This window comes from Suricata suricatta, chromosome 11 (assembly GCF_006229205.1).
Source record: "Suricata suricatta isolate VVHF042 chromosome 11, meerkat_22Aug2017_6uvM2_HiC, whole genome shotgun sequence".
NCBI lineage: Eukaryota > Metazoa > Chordata > Mammalia > Carnivora > Herpestidae > Suricata > Suricata suricatta.
This window is the reverse complement of record NC_043710.1, coordinates 17,103,957-17,125,357: the sequence shown is the minus strand read 5'-3', so window position 1 is coordinate 17,125,357 and position 21,401 is coordinate 17,103,957. Positions and strand designations below refer to the sequence as shown.

The 21,401-nt window shown below is 53.7% G+C and overlaps 3 long non-coding RNA genes across 4 annotated transcripts in view; 2 read left to right on the top strand and 1 right to left on the bottom strand.

Annotated features, from left to right (window-relative positions):
- Window positions 1-452: 452 nt before the first annotated feature.
- LOC115271700 lies at window positions 453-6,921 on the top strand. Its single transcript, XR_003900069.1, has 3 exons — window positions 453-581; window positions 782-1,020; window positions 6,755-6,921. It is a non-coding gene; the product is annotated as an uncharacterized LOC115271700 (long non-coding RNA).
- On the bottom strand, window positions 462-3,115 carry LOC115271699. The gene is made up of 2 exons (XR_003900068.1): window positions 2,742-3,115; window positions 462-960 (listed from the first exon to the last, which is right to left on the bottom strand). It is a non-coding gene; the product is annotated as an uncharacterized LOC115271699 (long non-coding RNA).
- Window positions 6,922-14,767: 7,846 nt separating the features above from the next.
- The window catches only part of LOC115306876, a 9,839-nt gene continuing 3,205 nt past the window's right edge, over window positions 14,768-21,401 (top strand). Inside the window, exons 1-2 of one of the 2 annotated variants that reach the window (XR_003915471.1) lie at window positions 14,768-15,292; window positions 20,483-20,638. This is a non-coding gene — a long non-coding RNA (uncharacterized LOC115306876). Of the gene's footprint in view, window positions 15,293-20,482; window positions 20,671-21,401 lie in introns of those variants that run through there. The other variant, XR_003915470.1, reaches the window with a different exon arrangement.

The following is a 21,401-nucleotide window of genomic DNA, read 5'->3' as shown; positions in this document are numbered from 1 at the left end:
CAGGCTGCGCACTGGCACCTCTTCCCATGCCCCCCAGCTCTCCCACTGAGGGTGCTCACCTAGGGCTTTCCGCCTGAGTGCCCCCTCGCCCCAAGAAGTCCGCGGGAGCCGCCTGGCCCCGAACCCACATGCCCTCCACCCCTTACCCAGGCAGCGCAAAGGAGGGACTCCAGAACCCAGAACGGGAGCCAACCCCTAGCCCATCACCCGCGCCCCCCCCCCAACTCCCATCTTTACTTCTCAGGTGTGGAAATGAATCCTTTGCCCTGTTCCAGTTGTGCCTCTTGGGCAGGGGGCATCCCTAGGTGGATTTGCTGGGGACGGTCACCAGGCCAGTCCCACCCCTTTCCCACCAGACTAACACTGGCACTCCTAGGTGGAAAGGTGCAGCCACTGCCGCCCATCGGGAAGGAAGATCTGCCCTCCCCGCCAGGGCCGCAGGCCAAGCACCTCAGTCCTTCGTTCTTAGCACAAATATTGACTAAGCATCTCCCGCAAGCCAGGCCTACATGGGCACCAGGGACTCATTGGTGACAAGACAAACGGACCCCTGGCCTCTTGGAGTGGAATGGAGAAGCAGGGTAAGCAGGCAGAACACCACGTGATCAGCTGCCCCCAGAGCGGAAGAGGACGCCAGAGAATCCCTGCTCAGCTGCCACCGGGCCTGATGGTGCCAGGGCCTGGCCATCAGGGAGGCCGGCTTCCTTATCTGCAGAGGGGTAGGTGGTTACTGTGTCCGAACTCCTGCCGCTCCTCGGCTCTGACCAATTTTCTTCTCCAGCCAGGAAAAGCAGTCGGCCTCCATCTGCACCCATATCTTAACGTCTGGCTTCCGGCTGTAGCCTCTCCATCACTCCTGGACCAGCCCGGGAGCCATGGGGGACTTGCAAACTTCAGGCACCCTGAGAAAGGCTTTGCGCCTGTCTTCCTGAAGATCCTGGTCCTCACTTCAGGGAGCTGCTGTGGAAGACCAGATGGCAAATTGCACGTAAATGCACTCAGCACAGTGTCTGGCACATGGTAAGTGCTTAATAATTGCACCATGTTGTTACTGTTATTGGCTGGTTGGTGTTCAGGGTAGCTATCACTCCCTCACCCAGAGGATAATGTGGCTTCTGTGCTTCTCTGGGGATATCAGGACTCCGACCATCAAGAAACTCTTCACCTAGAACAAGGTAGTAGGAAGGTCCCTGCCCCCCAGGGCCCCCGCCAGACCAAAGGGCCATTGATCTTGGTCACAACTGCAAATTCATAATTGTAAACTCCCCTGCCCCACCTTGAACCTGGCAGCGGATCCCCATCAAGGCAGGAGGTGACCTGGCGTGGTTCAAGATCGCCTCTAGTGGGTTTTCCTGCCGTGCCTCTGCCCTCTGCCCACGGCAGCCAGGGCAGCGCCAACCCTCAATCCTGACTTCAAGGTGACCAGATCCGTTTCCCAGCCTGCCCCCCATGGAGTGGCAGTGCTCTCAGATGCCTAACAAGAGTGCTGACCTTCTAGAAGCAAGGACTTCATGTTTCAGAATCCCATTTGTCCCTGTGTAGAAAACCAACCTCTAACAGCCAGCGCTGAGGCCCCAGAACGTTCCCTTTCACCCAGAGCTAATCCCTCCCCAAGACTTCGGCCTGACAAGAATAGTCAGGGTTTAGAGAAGACCTTCTCTATCTCACACTCTCAGATCCAGCGCCTCATTTTTCAAATTCTGGTGTATTTTGGGTAGAAAGGAGGGAAATGTACATCTGGCTGACATGAAAAGATTGGTGTGGTTGTAATGTAAAGATGGAGTGGAATTTGGATTTTTTTTTGAAAAATATTTAAACTCTAAAAATAGACACAGGTCTTGGTCTCAGGAACACCAGGATTCTGTTTCCAGTTTCCTGAACTCTCCCAGTTGATAACAAGCATGACTGTTTCATGAGCACCTACTGTGTGCACTGTACTGTGGCGAGTGCAGTAGGAGGGAAAAGAAGAGGGAGAACACAGAAGCAGAGGCCTTTGCTCAGGGAACTTGGATCCCACACGGGGAACTGGGAAAGAGCCATTGCCACAAATGACAGCAAGTATAAAATAGGTAGCCTTGAAAGTCAGAGGAGGATGAAGTCTTGGAGAGCTGTTCAGGGAGGGCTTCCTGGAGGAGGTGGCAGTCAAACTGAGGCTGGAGGGATGGATAGGGTGTAAAGAGCCAAAAGACCGCAAGAGCCTGTGAGCAGCAGCAGCTGCCACCTGGAGCTGATTTGCGTGACGACAGGAAGGTTAGTAGGAATGGCTAACGTTGGAGATCTTACACCGTGCTGTTTGGGTGGATTGTTTTGTCTCACCTGCAAAACAACGCTGTGAAGGGGGTGTTCCCTTTCCCGTTTTACAGATAAGGAAACTGAGGCCCAAAGCGCTTAAGCAGCCTACGCAGGTCTGCAGCGCTAATGAGCAGCGCAGCCAGCACTGGAGCAAGCGCTCTGGCTGCCAACACTCTGCTGTGAGTCTGGCTGGTGGGGGTGCACGCAGGGAAGAGGAGGGGGCCGAGCGGGCCAGGGGGCAGGCCCTTCAGAAGCCCCTGGACAGGGGGTTTTCTGAGATAGAGCCCGCAGACCCTCCTGGAGAACTCTGATATGAAGCATGCCCTTTTCTCTCCCCAGCGTGCAGGCCCCTGGGGTATTTGGAAATTGGTTAAGGGATTTGGGGGCTCAAGATTTCAGTTTTTTAATATCTCTTGCCCGTCCATCCAGTGGCAGTCTGGGTCACCCACCTTGTGATTTCAGTCTGTTCTGGGAGATCGATGGCCTGGGCTTTGATTTAAGATGTGCCGCTGGGGTCTCAATTTCCCCTGTCTCACCGGTGACGCTGACAAGGAAGCGAGCTCAGAGAAGATGGCTCCCGGCTCTTCCCCAGACGGCAGGCCTGTGATCCCACAGCACCTGTAGAGAAAGTTCTGACCAGAAACTTTGGGCAGAGGTAGGCGGGCCCAGTGGACCCGTCCTCCGCAGCCTCAGTTTCCCTACAGATGACATGGAAGGCCTCCTGTGTAGTTCCATTCAAGAGAGAGGTGGGGGAACCCTCAGAGGCAAGCTCACCAACTCCCCCTCTTCACAGATGAGCAAACTGAGACTCAGAGAGGGTGAATGACTCACCCAAGGCCACACAGGAGTTGAGCCTTCAGTTGGGTCTCCCTACTTTGCACCAAAAAGACCTCTTCTCCCCCACTTTTGCCCTGTTCTGGGTGAGTTCCTCTCCCAGATAAATCAAGGGACCTGAACTTCTTTGTGGTTGAAATGACACAAATATTTGAGAACCTTACCCCAGGCCAGACACTGGACTGGTCCCTCAGATATCTAGGATCCATTTCTTCCTCATAAGATCACCGTGGGTCACTGAGCCCGGAGGTGGCCGGGCCTTGTCAGCTCCTGGATCCAAAAGACCAGCTCATTTTGGCAAAAATTCAAAATTCCCGTTCTTGCCTTTTCGGCTCCTTAGTGGCAGCCCCTTGACGAGTCATTCCACTGCTCCCACCCCCAACAGGGTCCCTGTGAGGCCCTCCAAAGAGTGTCGTGTTGCTCCCAGACCAGCCTCGCTGCTGCGGCCACCACTGGCCATCATCCTGGGTGTCTGCTCTTGCTCTAGAACCTGCCCGAAACCATGAGGCTACTAGAAGGAATACCCCCACCCCCAACACACCTCCCTGACTGTAACCCTCGTGGGGAAATTAATGTCCAGGCAAAGGGGTAACTCCTGATGCACCTATGGCCCCAGACATCAGGCAGGTCCGGGGTGGGGGGAAGTAGTGTCTTCTCCAACACTGGGGCCATCGGTCCCCAGGGCCCTGGAGCGCATCTGCTTAGGCCTCAGGACCTCCCGTAAAAGAGACTGTCCCGTGGTGGCTGCACTGTCTAACCACTGGCCTTAAATGGAGGCCAGGGGGCCGGGGAGGAGGGCACCGTTCCCTCCTGACTCCTTCTCTTCTTGGAAACACTCCCAGCAAACAGTCCCTCTCCTTCTCCAGTACAGAACAAGATGCTCCAACCAATCTTGGTGGAGGGGAGGAAACGGGGAAACTCAGTGATTTATGTCTGGGAAGTAGCCAAGCCACAGTGCACCTGCTGCCCAGACCACCCTGGCCAGCCCAGGGCCCCGGCCCTTCGGGGCCTGGCGGGCGGGAAGCAGGAGGGGTCTGTGTCACCGGTTCGAGCCCAGTCCCCCTGGGCTCCATCGTCCTTCCTCCGGCTTTGTGCCGTGCAGCCCAGGTCTTGCCAAGGCCAGTCTCATCCAAGTCCCCCCAAAGTTTCCTGGAGGAAGGTGAGGTCAGAGAAGGCCAGATATCCATTTCCTGCTGAGAGAGGGGGAAAGCTGCCTGCTGAGGAAGAGGTCTAGCATAGATGTTGACCTTCCCTAAGCCACTCTGCTGGCCGTTGCCTCACTCAACCCTGGCGGAGTGTGGCCCAGGCTGGGGAGAATCAGGTGCTCTCGGGATCCCTCACTTGCCCCAGTGCTTCCCAGAGCCTGCCTGCTGGGGGAGCAGAGACATGGCCACAGGGCCCGTGTTCATCCGGAAATTCTGCCTCAGAGTCCCCACCCAAAGGCACCCCACCCAAGACACTCGGCCATAGAGCTACGAGGAGACAAACAGACTGACCAAAGGCAAACAGGGCCTAAGGAGGGCTGCAGACCCTGTGTCTGATCTAAAAATAAGGTTCAGGGACTATCTCACAGGGCCTGGGGCTGGGAAGGTGGTTGGGGTTGGGGGCGGGTAGCACAGGATCATGGGCTGGAATTAAAACTCCCATCCTGGGTAATTCCCAGGCCTCTCTTGGGCTGTTTCTGTGGCAAGGGAGTCTGGCCCAGAGAAGACAGGATCCTGGCAGGCCTGGGCTTCCTCCTCTGCTCCTCCTTACAAAAGCCTCAGCCCCTGGATCGGACAGGTCAGACGCGGGTGCATGGCCCAACTCAGACCTGGCAAGGCACAGATCGGGGCCCAAGCCCTGTAGAGGCGGGTGTTGGGGCCCAGGGAGCAAATGACAGGATGTGTGGGACTTTAGGAGGCCACCAGGTACTTGGCCCAGACTCTAGGGACATGGGCTTTCTAGAACATACCCAGGATCTCCAGTGTGGTCTCTTAACTGAGACAGGAAGAAATCAAGGCCCCAGGAAGCCTGGATCCTTGTCTGTAAACCCTTGCCTTTACCCTCCAGGTACCTCCCCCTTCACTTGGCTCTAGGCCAGCCCCTCCCTGTTCTGACTTCTGTCCTCATGCCCCACACCTGCCCTCTTCCTGCAGCCCCTATTCCCTCTTCCTCATGGGGGCTCACTTCATGTTGGCCCCCACGGCAACCCCCTCCCCAGCCCTGGCTGGTGCTGAGAAAGTAGGAATCCCTTCTGGCACATTCCCTGCTGGCTTATAGTGATAAGCAGAGAGAAGGGGGGCCCTACACTGGATCTCGCAGGTGGGCATTAAAGGGCAAGAGTGTCACCTCTGAGGAACCTGGGAGCAGCCCAGCAGGGAGGTGTCTAGATTCGTCGTTCTTGCCAGCACACAAAGTCCTGCACTGAGAAGTCCGACTCAAAGGCAGCCACAAGTCCTGCCTCCTGGACCAGTTCTTGGGGTGTGAGCCACCTGGCAGGAGAGGCCTGCTTCTAGGTGGTTCCCTGTGGGCCAGTGCATTCCCCAGACCCTCAGGGTGCCCACATTCCCGCACACCAAGGAGGGAGAAGTAAGCACTCAATGTCTGCTTCCCTCTTCTCACCTTGTCCCCGTTCCTCATCTACCCCCAGCCTCATGGAGTCAAGGTGCCAGCTCGGAATGCACATCGGCAGGTGCCCCAGGCCCTAGCATTCCAGAACCAGGAGGCCAAGTAGAGAACGGAGACATCCTCTAGGCATCCCCTGACTAGCTCTACATCAAAAGGAGGCTCTTTTCCTCCCCACTCTGGGAAAGGAAGGGAAGAGGGTGTCCTGCCAGGTGTGGTCAGCTCTCAGTCAGGAGCCTATGCACCTCCCACTGGACAGCCCATCCCTGGTCAGTGCTGTACCGGCCGGCTCTGGGAACTCTGCCCTGGAACAATGGAGCCATTCACATAGCCTGGGCTTTGCACAATGACCCTCTTCGTCTGTCTCTGTGGCTAGACGGTATGTGAGTGAGTGAGTGAGTGAGCGAGCGAGCAAGTGTGTGTGTGTGTGTGTGTGTGTGTGTGTGTGTGTGTGAGAGAGAGAGAGAGAGAGAGAGAGAGAGAGAGAGAAAGAATCTGAAGTTAACTGGAGAGCCCAGACAGAGACGAAATAAAGAATACCATTTGGGGATTTAAATAAACCTGACATCCATCCTTTCTTGGAAAATTACTATGTGCCAGGCAAGTGAGTCCATTCCAACTTTGTACCCATTTTAAAGATAAGCAAACTGAGGTGAGTTGAGAAGTTAGAGAAGTCAGAATAATTGGGAACCTCTTGGCAAGCGCATTGACTGAGAAGAGGCACAAGGGAACTTTCAGGACGACGGAAGGTACTCTGGGTGGCAATCACGTGGGTGTATACAAATGCAAACATTCTTTGTCCACCGAAGATTTGTGCAGTTTGCTGTATGTAACTTTTATTTCATTTTTTAAAATGGCAATACATCCATAGGATGGAATATTACCCACCATAACTAAAGACTAAGGAAGCTCTTTGTATACCAATATAGATTGCCAAAATACACTGTTAAATGAAAAAGAGCAATGGGCAAAACATTTTCCAGATAGTATGCAAATGTGTTTTAAAACGTGCTCTATACAGATCTGTTTGTGTGTGTTTAAATCATCTCTGGAGACACAGAGAAACCACGGCTGCCCCTGGGAAGAGGAGTCACACTTCTGGACAGACACACAGGCTGGAGGAAGACCTTTCACAATAAACCCTTTTCTTGACCCATGGGAGCGTATTACTCAAAACGTGAGTGAAATTAAAACCAATGGCGTAAGAGTAGCATTGCTGCCGAGTCCCAAGCCGTCCTGTCCGTTGCTTCAGTGCATTTAATTCCAAAGTAAAACGGCCCCGGCCTGTCTCCACTCCTCAAACTCTGCCAGACAGCATCTGGCTGTGGCTGCCTGGCTGGGAGAAGTTCACGGCTGGGCTCCACCACGTGCCACGCCGACCGTGGCCGAGAGTCAGGAGGCCGGCAAAGCCTGGGCTGGAGAGTAGCAGCTGGCATCACAGAGCCCGGCTCCCCGTGGCCCCTGGATGAAGTCGGGTGCTGTAGGCCTGCCCTCCGGCTGAGGGTTACTGTCCAGGCTCCCGCCCGGCCCAGTCTCCTCGCTCTGCTGTCGCTGCCTCGTGTGCTCCCCTCCACGGCGTCTCCAGGCAAACCCAGGAAGGCCCAGGCCCAGGTGCACCCAGGATATCTGCCCAACTTGGCTGCGGGGGGCAAGGCGGGAGGCAGCGAGAGACCGCCCTCAGCAGAGAAATGCAAGGCTGAGCATCTACTTCTCAACAAGTGCCTGGTTCCAATCCCCGCTCTGCCATTTCCTGGCCGTGGGACGTCAGGCAAGTCACTGCATCACTTTGTGTTTCACTTTCCTCATCTTCGAAATGAAAAACGATGATGCGTCCTGGCTGTCAGGATGATTGTGGGGGGAATGAGGCGCTGAGGAGCTGAAGCCTTGAATCTGGAGCAATGCAGGTGTGTCTTAAAAAGAACTGCTCACCACCCCTGAGTGGCATCCTCTAGGCAGAGCCTTGTTAAAAGTTACCGCGTGCCTCCCAGAAGGGGGTGAGCAAGAGGAAGGACCCAGTGGGGCTTGGAAAACTGGTTTCTGGATCTCGAGGCCAAGAGGTAGGAAGGCTCACATGGGGCGCTGGGGCCACCTTCAGGTCTCCAAGGGTCACCACAACGAAGAAAAGATGAGACAGGTGTCAGCGTGGTGTCTCAGCAGTGTCACCTCCCTTATTTTCCTTGTCCTTACCTGATCCTTTGCGCTCCAGGTTTTTGGGGCCTGTGCACACACCCCCACCCCTGGGCAGGCATAGCTTGAAAGCTCAGTGGCTTTGGGCAAATCACTGGATCTCTGAACCCCATCTTTCCTATCTGTGAGGATCACACAGATGTCCCGCCTCCCTCGTTCCTGGATCCGATCCCTGTAGAGGCCGGAGTCCGTTGTCCTCAGCAGCCTTCACTGGCCACCATGAAGGACCACCTCCGTGGACCATGTACAGGCTGTATGCCAGACACAGGGGAGCAGCCACAGACAGGGGACAGCCCTGTCCTGAATGAGCTCACATTCCAGTGTGATGGTGGTCCAGATGAGGAAGAGACAGAAAGTGAGAGACCAGGCCGCACCGCGATCAGAGGTGGAACGTAGAGGAAAGAGGTGCATTCTGCTAAGAAAAGGGGCCCCCAGATTCCCTGGCACAGGTCTGCCCTGAGCGTCAAATCGGTGGCTCATACAACCCTCAGTAGCCACAAGCGGAGGCAGGAAGGAGGGACAAATAGTAACACCTCTGTTTTATAGGTAAGCGCCGCACAACTCCAAAAGGAGGCTCATCACAGAGACGGGTGCCCGGAGCCCCCACTCCTGTGACCACTTGGTGCATCCCCACCCCAGCATGCCTCCCTGTGCTCCCCTCCCAGCCCCCCATCCCACACTGGCCAGGCCCTGCCTCCTTTGTATGGGTAAGAAACTTCCCACATCCTGAGGTCATTCCTTGGCAGGTGAGAGCTATAGTCAGTCCCTTCACAGGGGTGAGTCTCCCCAAGCCCTAAAACTGCTTCCCACCCTTATCCACCCCCCTGCTCAAATCCACACTAGAAATGCTGTCTCCAAAAGGCCCCTGTTTTGATTATCATCAAGCTTTACTGAGCGCCTAGGCCCTGGGAGCCTCTCACTAGACCTAAGCAGCCCCTAGGCCAGAAACAGGGACAGGCAGGGACACCCTGCATTATTCAGCCAACCTACCTGGCTTTCTGGGCCTTCCAGAAAACACCTCCCCTGGAGCGGAGTTATCTCTGTCCTCCCCGAAGTGGATCAACTGCTATTGCTCAGCCATTCTCCGAGCAAGCCCCGAACACATTTGTCCTAGAAGGGTCTCTTCACATCAATGACCCGCTCCTCGCCCTCTCAAAGAAAGACCTCTTTTTAAAGGGCAAAATCCTCCATCCACAGCCCGCAGGGCCTCGAGCCAGGCTGTAGAAACAGCAGAGAGACACACTTGGGGGTACAGACTGCCCCAGCAGCTCCCTGCCCTCCTCCTCGGGCCAGAGAGTGAGGACCATCAGAGAGCAGGCGCTACGGGCCCACTGGCCAGCGCGGGAGTGTGGAGAGGCCAGGGCGCCCCAGGCCTGGGGTCCGGCTCCCACCGCAGGAAGACAACACTGGGGCAAGAACATTGACATGGGGTCCCCGGGAAAGGGCTTTGAGGTGCCTGCAGATGCCTGCTTCCACCCGCTGAGCAGGTGGGGACCTGAGTCAAGAACCTGTTAACAAAAAAATGTTGTCCCTCCTTCCAGTGGCCAGCTGAGCCCTTGCTGTCACCCCCTTTAGTACAGGGACATACTGGGGGCGGGAGAAGGGTGTCAGGTCCCAAGAACAACCTTCCGACATGGACCCAGAACGAGACACCAAAAAGTAGTCAAGAAGTAACTTTCAGCCAGGACCTCCCTGCTCTGGTCCAGAACCCTCCACAGCAGGTTTCTGGAGGGCTGCAGGCAGAGGGAGGCGCTCGCTGGCCTATAGAGAGTGCTCCCCTGGGCGAGGAAGCCCTCCCAGCAAGGAAGCAGGTAAGACAGCTCGCTCTTCTCACCCCCTGTGAGCCCCCATTTTAAGTGGGGATAGTAATAGTACACACTTCCTTGGGTTGTTAAGAGGAGTAAGGGAAATAAATATATTAAATAAAGCACCGAACAAAGTAGCAAACACATAGTAGATACTCAATAAATACCAGGTATCATTATTAGGTTTGTTGATTCACAGACTGCCTGAAAAGCATCTCTCTGCCACCCCCTTCCCCACTTTCTCCCAATTAGTGAGCACCCCCTCCCCCCGCCCCACCGGTGACATGTCTGCTCAACCTTGCAGACAAACAAGAAATAAGGGCTTCTGGAACAGGGATTTCAGGCCTTGCTTGGACATGAGCAAGGCCTTTGGAGACAAAAGTGGAGGAAGCGGGGCCAGGGAGTGGGGTGAGGGGGAAGGAGGGAGCCTGGGTCCCCAGGGACAGCTGCAGGCAGCAGATAAGGGCCAGCGTCAGGCACAGCAGGAGCTGAGCAAGCAGGGCTCAGACAGGTGTATGTGTGACGGACGGCAACGAAATCAGGAGACCCGTCAAAGCCAGGTCTGAGGGGGCCGCACACAAAGGTGCGCTCCTGCACCACCAGTGGCGGCCTTGGCCTCAAGTCTGTCTCCCCAGGGAGGGGCAAGAAAAGAAGTGAGCCTCAACAAGCGGGGAGAATGTGATGGTCACTCACAGAATTGTGAGCACCTGCTGTGGACGGCCAGAGAACAAGGCGCCTGGTGACAGGGACCTTGCTGGAGCCTCTCAGCCAGGTCCAGCTCACATCACTCCCTCGACAACCTCTGGCCCCTCCACGCCAGGCCCCTTCCTAGGCGAGGCCAGCGGGGAGCTCTGAGGGCAAACTCCTTAAGGCGGGGTGGTTTGCTTTCATTCTGGTGCTCAGGAACAGCCCAAGGACCTCGGGGCCTGTTGATGGGCGACTGTTTCCCAGAGGGCCAAATCCCACGTCCCATTTAACCTTCTAAGCAGCCCAGGGACCAGAAGAAACCACAGGCAAGCCCTCGTGCTCCACCTGCCTTTTTTAAATACTAGCTTAGGGGTGCCTGGGTGGCTCAGTCAGTTGAGTGTCCTACTTCAGCTCATGATCTCACAGTTCATGGGTTCGAGCCCCACATCGGGCTCCGTGCTGACAGCGCAGAGCCTGGAGCCTGCTTTCAATTCTGTGTCCCTCTCTCTGCCCCTCCCCTGCCCATGATCTGTCTGTCTGTCTCTCAAAAATAAATGTTTAAAAATAAATAAATAAAATACTAGCTTGAGCACTCTGGCTTTCAGTGGTGACCCTGGCACCTGTTCTGACCCTGGACTAACCCTGGAGGACACAGCCCCCAGAGCTGCCCTTTGGTCAGGGCTGAATCCGGGCTGGCCCACTGTCCTTCCACATGGCCTCCTGCTCCAGGCCACCCCTGCCTTGGGGCCACCCAGGCACCACAGCCTGGCCCGATGCCTTCCCACTGTGTCTACCTCTCCTTTGTCTGTCTGGAGAGCAGCAACTCCACTTCGATGTCTTGCTTCAGGTCACCTCCCCTTCTAGGCTTTTGCCCCAGCTCCCTCCTAAGAAGAGTAGAATTCATTGTACCTTGCACACCCCCATCTGTTACCATTTGACCCCATTCAATGTCTGTGCACCTGCCTCGTCCACTAGACTGGGAGCACCGGCAGCTCAGGGCCCTAGCTTACTCCTCATCTCTGGAAACCCCAGACCCCGTTCAGGACCAGCTCCCGGTAAGCAGCCACTACGTGCCAAACGACTTGCAGAACATGGCCTCAGAATGAGAGATCCACATGACCAGGTATGTGAGTCCTTCCAACTGACCCCAAAGCAGAACCCTTGGAACTCAAATCCTGGTCTGGAACTAGCACACCCTCCAGTCTGTCCACCCTTCAGCACACTGAGAATCCCAGACTGACGCTTGGTGGGGGAGAGATCTCCTGTCTCAGGGACGTAACCCGGAACGTAGGACTTCAAATAAGCCTGTCTTATTATTCACCACGCCGACCACTGCCTCCCTCATTTCAGAGAGGTAGGAAAGATGCAGACCCAATGCTGACATCGGTGTGGTTGTCCTTCTGGGGCCCCAGCTAACCCCATGCAGGCTCCAAACAGCACTCACTCACCCACACTGCCAGACTCCCCACCAGGGCTGAGCCTGCCAGGCTGGCCTCTGACCCACCTGCAGAACAGCGTAGGGGGCTAGCTGCCCTGTGCTGACCTTGGGTCATGCCCTTGGCCCAGAAACAAAAAACAGCAGGAGGCAGCAGCAGGGGAGAGGGGACAAAGCTACTACAAGGTGGCGGTTTCCAAGGGCAAGATGGGGGTAAAAGCTGTGAAACCCAAGAGAAAATCCACGTGTGCCCCTCACGTCCAACTGTTTTCCCAAGAAGAGTCTTAGCTGGTGGCTCTGGGATTCCTGGGACTGACAAATGGAGGAGGACCCTGTGCTCCGGCAGGAAGTGAGCACTGTGTTTTCTGGACGGATCATTCATATGTTCAACACGAGGAAGTACCCAAGGTGAGGTTCACAATCCTGGCCCTAGGTCATTGTTCAGAGAGACAAGCACTTTTCTACACATTAGCGAGCTGTGCCTCAAGAGAGCAGAAGCTGGGACATGAATCTTGCTATGGTTTCAGGCAAAGAATGCACAGACACTTGGGGCGCCTGCGTGGCTCAGTCGGTTATACATCTGACTTCAGCTCAGGTCATGATCTCAGAGTTTGTGAGTTCGAGCCCCACATCAGGCTCTGTGCTGACAGCTCAGAGGCTGGAGCCTGCTTTGAATTCTGTGCCTCCCTCTCTGTCCCTCCCCTACTTGTGCTCTGTCTCTGTCTCTTAAAAATACATTAGCTTTAAAAACAGGAGGGGAGGGGGAATACACAAACCCTGAGGCTGACTCTGGTCCAAGGCAGAGACCAGGGTTTTCCAGAACTGACATCAGGTGGCAGGAGGACTCCAAAAGAGCAACAGAAAGAAGTTCAATGTTACCAAACACCTGTAATGGCCAACCATCCACATTTCATCTGCACGGAAACCCTCTAGGTGGCTTCCTCCATTCCCAGCCAGGGGAATTGACAAGCTGCCTTTAGTTTATTAAAGTTTATAAAGAGCTGTTTGTACCTATCCCTGCATTCGCCCTCACTAGGTCTCCGTGAGGAAGGCCCCAGTCTCCCTCATTTTCAGGACTAATAAACTAAGGCTGTGTGAGGCATAAAGTAGCTTCTCTACGACCAAGCAGTCTGGTGTCACATCCAGGACTCTTTGCTGCCCTTTCGTAGGTTGTGATGAATGGCCAGGCTGAGGCGGGTGGCCGAGCCACGCAGGGAGGGAACAGTGGGTTGACTATCGTAAGTCACCAGGGTAAGGCAGGCTCCAGCCCTTGCATTCAAAATGCCAACTGCGGGCACCCTGCGAGGTGCAGGCAGATATTACCCCAAAGAAGCCTTGAGCCTGGGTTGGCTTTAATTGCTGATTGATCAACACGGGGTTCTAACAGAGGGCTGCTTGGCCTTCATGCACTCCAAGAGGCGTATCAGGAAAGATGTGAGACCATCTACTTCTCTCTAGGGGCAGATCGCATGGTCAGTCCTGTGTTCACTTCCAGAGTCACAAAGTGAGCACCACTCCTATCATCCAAAAGGCGCCTGAGTCAGGCACCCGAAGGCCAGGACATGGTGGGCGGGTCCTTGGAGGGGCTGAACAGTAAGATCATGGGCAAGGAGGTGACAGAAAAACCTGACTTCTCATAGCACCCCAGCTGCGGGTCCGGGCAGGAGGTGAAAGAAAGAAATCCGATGGTCCTCTGTTAAGTGTCTCCTGTTACACTTATAGTGAAAATGGGGAGGGGGAAAAATAGTTGGGGAGAGCGAGGGAGGGAGGCAAACCAGGAGAGACTCTTGAATTCTCAGAACAAACTGAGGGTTGATGGGGGAGGGGGAAAGGGTAAGGGGGGTGCTGGGCATGGAGGAGGGCACTTGTGGAGACAAGCACTGGGTGTTATATACGGGAACCAACTTGACATAAACTATGAAAGCAAAAAAAGAAAAAAAGAAATCCGAACTATGACTGAAGTGATAAAGAAAAGGAGCAGAGGAGAGGATGACCCCTAGGACGTATCTAACAGCTCTCGAGAGAATGACGGGTGGCCAACCATGCTCAGCACATGGACCAGGGGGAGGGAGGAGGGAGGAGGAAGGAGCATGAGACCGGAGGCCACAGCCAGACACTCAGGGAGAGCAAGCTGGACCCGGGCCTCCCCTCCACCGCACCAGGGTGGCTTGGTCTCACCTCCAATGGCCTGCTGTCCATCTTAAGTCTCCTGACCTTTTTCCAGGTCACTCTGCCCAGCCCCACGGTGAGCAGCCCCCCTGCTCTCGCCTCTTCTAAAGGAGCCAGAGAAAACAGCTGCAGCCTCTGCCCTGAGGTTGTAGGAGGGTGCCCAAGGGAGAGAGGGAGAGAATCCTAGCTGGGGGTGGGGGGTACGGCAGGGGGCCTCACTTAAACTCAAGAGGCGGAAAATCCAAAATAACACAGAAAATAAACCAGACCAATGTTCCCATCATCTGTTCCACACCACAAGTGTTACCAGAAATAAGAGATTCTGTACCAAATAAGTTTCAGCAAAAGCAGGACGAAGCAGGCTTTTATAGCAGGACTTCCCAGGGCCTTTGATGTGCTAATATGCATGGCAGGTCTCTAAGAGGAAGAGACCGAATACAGAATGCAGCATTTCTCAAGCCCTTTTGATCAAGGAACCTTTTATCCCAGAGATTTCCCAGCACCAATGTTCTGGGGAACATGCTTTGGAAAACACCAGAAAGAACGAAGCAATCCAGTTTCCAAGCTGAGTGTTTCGTCTCGCCAGGAACTAGCGATCAGGGAGACAGGCGAAGACTTCCCACCAAAAAGTAGACGAGAAGCAGAAGGCGTAGCTCTCTGGGGTCATTTCTGGGCCCTCCCTGCCATCACCAGGATTCTTACGAGGATCAAAGAAAAATAAGGAAAGCCCCTTTTCAACTACAGCTCTACAAACTTAGGGGCCTAAAGAGGAAACTCCCCTAGAGGGGAAAGCTGCACTTCATAGCATGATTTGATGTGGAAAACCTTCTTCACAGACCTTTAGAGGGACTTATTTGTTGTATAAGGCAAGATACACCTAGAAGAGATAAAGACGAGACAAGCACAGCGAAGATGAGAAAGAGCCACGGTGTGTGCAGCCAAGGGCAGGGAAGAAGGCAGATGGGAGCCAGGAGCCCCGGGTCCGGAGCCCGTCTGCCCCTCACCTGCTGTGTGGCCACAGTCAAGTCTCTCCTCTTCCTCTGTAAATGAGGGTGGGGAGAGAGACCATCTCTGAGGCCCTCCCAGCTCTCAAGTCAGAACTGAAGTCCCCAACGCTGCTTTGGGGGAGCCCATCCTCAGGCGGACACCTGTAAGGCATCAAGGGAAGGACAAAACTGTGCCCATGCAGAAGCCCCATGGGACTAGCCAGAGAAGCCAAATCTGTGCCTGCATATGAACCTGGCCTTGAAACTGGAAGCTACAAATCAGAAGCCTGGTAAGTGCAGAGAGTGCCAGAGACTCCCCACTGCCCACGTCTATGATTTTCAGCCCCACCTGTTGAAGTTTTGGCATCTTGCTACGAGATGGGACAAAGGTCTGGCGAAGGTAGAGGGGCAGGGAGGGGCCAAGTCTTGGCCTGGTTTGCTGGAGGAGCTCTTGGGGGAAACAGGTCCTCAGAGCACAAGATGCCGCAGTGGCAGGCGTGATGGATGAGGGAGCAAACGGCGGGCTCTCAGAGTCTGCAGAGCAGAGGGGTGTCACACACGTGCTTGTGCAGAGGGCTCGGCCCCGCTCACGCTGCTTTTCCTAGTCTTCGTGAGAAGGTTCCTTTTCCGTTTGCTGCACATTCTACAGTGAACTGCCCAGGAGGCTGAGGGACAGCCGCGAAGAGCACTCCATCTGTTTGTACAAAGCAGCAGTCTGGACTCGAGCCCTGGGCTGAAGAGCGTTGGTGTATGTGCGTGTGCACGTGCACACACACCTATGCACACGCATGTACAAGCATGTTCAGTGGAGAGGTTGATTTCACAGCCCGAGGCTTACACCAGGAGGGTGGGCATGTGGCAGTGAGGTCAGGAGACAGGCTGTGATGGTCTGGGGCTCAGTGACCATGTCTGAGGACCCAGGGGGTGCTGGCAGTGTTTATCACTCTGGACGTGTGCAGACTCTATCCGGCGACACAGTTTGTGACAGGATCTCCAGATATGTGGGGACACTCTTCTCTGTAAAGTGAGCATTAACGGGAGACAGGGAGCATCTGCTTATGATCTAGGGCTGTATTTCTGTCCCCGCAGGTCCTCAAAGGGTGCCAGAGTGGTGATGCATAAGAGCCTTCTGTGAATCTGTGAGCCCGTGAGAGGGGTGTGTGTGCAGGTGAAGGTGCATGTTCGTGCACACACACACATGCAGATTTGAGTGTGTGGGTGGTAGGCAGCAGCCTAGGATTCTGAGTCTTCCTCTATCAACTTGCCCTTTAATGGGAGGGGTGGACCAGACTTCTGGAGCCCTTCAGTCTGATCCCACAAAGTGGGGGTACAGGCGGGGGAATGCCCTGCCCCTGCCCCTGCCCCTGCCCCTGCCATACCAGCCTCTCTAGCAGCGAGAACCCCAGCTGTCCCAGGGAGGGGCAGAGCTCTGAGACATTTCTTCGACTGCCCATGCAATGCTCACTACAAACACTGCCCTCATCTGCGCAGTCCCGGCAAAGGGGACTGGGAATGGGGAGGTTGAAATTTCAGAGCTGCAGTCCTGGCCCAAGACCTGGCATCAGCTCCCCACAGTGCCACCTCCAGTGCCTGCCAGTGTCTGATGGGCAACTGGCCAGTTCCAGACTGATTTCCTGGCTACAGGGCAGTAAGCCTGTGCCAGCCAGAAAAGTGGACCGGGCTCGCCATGTGGAGTCCCTTGCACCTCCCACATGCTGGACCACCTAACTCAGGAGCTGGAGCAGCCTCCATGCTATAAAAGGAAAGGCTGAAATACAAGCGTCCTGAGCTCCCCTCCAACCAGGCCTCGGCTGAGGCTATGACAGACGGGGGTCCTCCAATGGACACTTCTCTTCAACTACGTTTCCTCCTCTCTCTCTCTCTCAGTCACAAAGAGTTTAATTGAGTCTCCATAGGGAGATTCAGCTCCATCTAATTCAGCTCTTAATTAACCCAGCACACCCCAAAGAGGCTGCAGAACTACTCGTAAATTAAATATGAAAAGCATTATTTATCTAGGAGCAGCCTTCTAACGGCTCTGACTCTGACGTTTATAGTTACTAATGAAGATGGATTTGGAGGGAGAGAAGGTGGAGGGGAGGGACACGACTGCCCTGGGAGAAAGTGAAGCCCGGGGGGGCCCTGTGAGGGTCTTGCAGAACAGAAGGAGAATAGTCATCTCGGTCCAACGAGATGTGCCCCACCCCCAGGCTCAGCTTCTCCAGATTTCAGGGGGTGAGGGAGGATCTGGACTGGCTCGGGGTCCTGCGGGCTGTTGGGACAAGGCCCTCTCCCACTAGCTGCCAGACCACTCTTGCTGCCCCATTTTGCACTCCCAGCCTAATGACTTTGGCCTTGACTCAACCTGAACCATGGCTGAGCCACTCTACTTGTTCCAACCCCATCTCCATCCTGTCCCTTCAGACAGACCCCTGGGTGCTGGCCACTGGAAATGGCTGGCTGAGGCCACATCTCCAGTACTTGAGTCCCCCCTCTCCTTCCACATGGCCACAAGTAACTATCAGGAGTCTTTCACCTTGGCTTTCAAGGAGCAAAATGACTTTCTCTGTGTACTTGCATAGAACCAAAGAAGGAGCCAAATGTCACCCGGAATTCAGAGGGTCTGGAACCGGAAGTTATACTTTGGTCGCCACCTCTCTGCCATTACCCCCAACCCCATAAATCACTGAAGAGTGAGCCTTGGGCATCATGCCTTGTTCATCTTTATAACCCAAGTCCCAATGCCTGGCATGCACCACACATGTTTTATGGCATCATTGATTTTCAAGAGCAGAGGAGAGAAAAGAACAACTGAAACCAAGACAAACAAGTGAGAAATACTGTAAAGATCCTTGCATTGTTATCACATCAATTCTCTGGGAATTCCCTTCCTTCCCAAGCACCGTCCCCCTGCTCTCATAAGACCCCCCCCCCCCCCGCCAACAGTCTCCACGGTCCCAAATCAGTTCAGAAGTAGAAGTCCAACTTCTCATTCTTGGAAAACAACCAGAAAGGGAGTTCCACTTTGGGGTTTGCTCTCCCTGCAGTGCGATCTTCATCTTCCTTGCCGATGAGTCTGTCTTCCTTTTAGCCCCTTCGGCCTCCAGAGAAAGAGGAGGGACAGTAATTTCTCAGCTCTGCCAGGTAACAGGTTAAAATCCCTTCAGTCCATCCCCAGCTGCTAATTTAAATGGCATCTGTTGAGTCGTCCCCTCCGTGCCATCTGCAGTAGTAAACACAGTGAGGAACACCACACACAGTTTCTGTTTTCAAAGCTTCCAGATCAATCAAGGAGGACTTATGGGAAAGACAAAAAGCCCACTGAGAAGTCCCACAGTTGTCCATGATGTGTGTTCTCTTTCTCTGCAATGAGTCAATAAACCCAACTTTGGATGTTGGGGACAGGGTATTCACAGAAATAGAGGTTCCAGTGAAATTCAGCTAAAGCGCTCACTGCCTTGGCCCAGGACCCTCGACTCCATAACAGAACATACATCTAGGACTCCTGGGTCTCACCCCAGGGGAGGTCCCCTTACGTAACTTCTGGGTGACCCGAATGCCAGGACTTCGGGGTGCTGGTATTCTGAAATAGCTGGACAAAAACAGCCTTGAAGCCTTAAAAGACCTTATCAAGTACTGTTAACAACTAACACAGCAGGAAAACGCCAAGCTGTTGATCAACGGCTTTGTGAGACGGTGACACAGACAGTCCATTGGAAGACGTCACATTAAGAGTTCTCATGAAACCCCAAGAAAAAGCTGCAGAAAAGGGCAAGCTTCTGAGACCAAAGATGGTCTGCGGACCAGAGAAGTGGTCACCTTCTGCCTGAGAAGATTAATTCTGATTCTGCAGCTCCTTTTCTCTTTCCCTCTACCACTAATCTTGTGTAGGACTAGACTTTGACACTATTAACTAACTAAAAGACATTTCAACATGACCTTCCCTCCTCAAATCCTGTTCTTTTTGACTCTCCCCCACCCAGGTCTTCTGCCCCTGAGGAAAAAAAGAAAATTCACTCGTGCTTTCCTCAGCCCATAATTCCTGCTGATGATAGATAACAATTACTATTCCTTTAAATACCACAGGGGGTAGATGTTCTTCTACAAGTCCTTCTAATACTCATATAACTCATTCCAAAATTAAGTTTTTTAAAAAATTGGACCTTGACACCGACCAGGAATATGCGTCTGTTTAGGTCATTACAACACCATCAGAAATGGAAACTGATAGTGAGCATATTCTTGCTGCAATAGTTTGTTCTCTCCAGAGGCACTCCATCCTGCTTTGCAAAAGCTGTTTAGCTCCACTCGGGAAAGCTCCCCACCCTGAGAGCAAAAAAAAAAAAAAAAAAAATGCGTGGCTCTCTCCTGTTGGGATAAAGGACATTGCCAATAAGGTCTGTGCCCCACTGGTACCTTACTTTTTATGTGGACATCAGGTTCATTCCACCTGCCACATACTACATCTTCCTGTTTCTGGACAAACTTTAGAGGCTTTTGGGTGTTTAAAATTACCAGCTTTCCAGTGGATCATGTTTCCCTGAAAAGAAATGTCCAGAAACGTCCAAAGACAGACAAACACAAACTACCTGGCAGAATTGCCAGAGGGGACAACAGACTCACTCTCTGTGTGTGCCCTGCAATGTGCAATTCCCACAGTCGGGATGGTTCTGCTGGAAAAGATGGTCTAAAATGTCCCCTTGCCCTACTGGATGTTGTCAATTATATGGCTGCTGCTCTGAAAGCCAAACCAACCATTCTACATTGAAATGTATTGGCCAGAGTTCTTGTGATGATCGTCGTATAGCCCTTAGTTTCTTCTATGATAGCCTAGGGGCGTCTACACCACAGCAAACCATCTGGTTGCCCCTACATAAACGCTACGGGCTCAAGTAGAACACTCTAGAAGTAGGTTAAAAGAAAAACTCACCCAGATCCCTAAAAAAAAAGAAAAAGTTGTGTTCAGGACATGTTTTCATTGCCTGGATTTGATTACCCAGGCCCCCTCTGTCCTCAGGGCCAATTACGAGACCCAACAACGAGGTTTGTTTCTGGTCGCTGCCTGGGGTGTACAGCTGCCTGGTGTGTCCTGTTCAGAGTTTTCAAAACTCCTATGCTGTCCTTGTCACACCAGACGATTTAGAAGCTCTCCCTGCCACAAAGGCGTAGGAGAGACTAACTCTGGTCCAACTCCAGACTACATCCTCTACATAGCCTCTGAAGCAGCAAAATTTTGGCAATGGTGAGGGCCTGAATATCATAGAGGAAGGTCTTGGGTACTTCCTTAGCCCTTGGTCAAAAGAGAGGATGAAGGAAGGGCAGAGCCGCCAGTGACAGCTCCTGACTTGGCAGCATCACGTAGCCCTGTGTATTCTCCAGGCCACACCAATGGCCAGACATCCTATTGTGGCTAATATGAGCTAGGGCTGCTTCTATCCCAATTATGATCTGAATCTCATTTCATTCCCCTTGCCTTCTAGGAGAGATTGATTAGCGTCTCTTCTGACAGCATCGAATGCAAAGCAAAGCCCACCTCCTGGAACCCTCCTCCTCCTCCAAGCACTTAAAACAAGCCCAAATCCTAGAAGTCCTAACATCTTCTTATTCCCCATAAGGTGCCTTCCTCCTTTGTTGCGGTGAGTCAATAAACCAAGCTGGTTCGACCAGAGGTATGTTTCTGGTGACCTGTGGTGTGGACCCTGTCAGTGTCTAGATAAGCAACTCGACCAGAGGCAGCTGCTGGTGTACCCAATGAGACACAGCTTCGCCCAAGGGGAAATGGTATTAATATAGAGAGGAATTGTTAAGTACTGTGCATGAGAAAGGTACTCGTAAGCACTGCTGGATGCGACCACTCGTGTTGGGGCAGGAGGAGGTTGCTCTCGGTTTTGTTTTGTTTTGTTTTGTTTTTTAGAAGAAGGTCGCTAGCCTGAGCTGCCTAAGCACAATCCCCAGACAGCCAAGAAAACACGTCTTGATCAGCGAGATAATTGGGGACCTAGAAATGAGGAAGAGGAAGACATTGTCAGTGTTGACATTCCCAGCAAGGCCCGAATGAGAGGGAGCCTAGGGCAGGGCTTAGAAGGAATCTGGACAGAGAGCAATGCCTGGGGTCCCTGGGGAAAGGGCTGGGGTCAGACCCATCGAGCCTGGCGGTTCAGGGAGCTCAGTGCCAAGAAGGACCGCCTTCCGCTCTCTTCCTGGTCTGTCCAGTCACTGCTGACCGGTAGTACTACTTGCAATTGTTTGCACGGCAGCCCTTTTTTCGGCCTCCTCCACCGCCCCTCTGCCCCTTGCTGCTGCCAGAGAGGGGACACTCCACTGGCACGGGGACTGACAGCGAGTGAGGCTGCAGGGCTCTGCCTGAGAAGCAGGAGGTAACAACCAGAAGCATGCAGG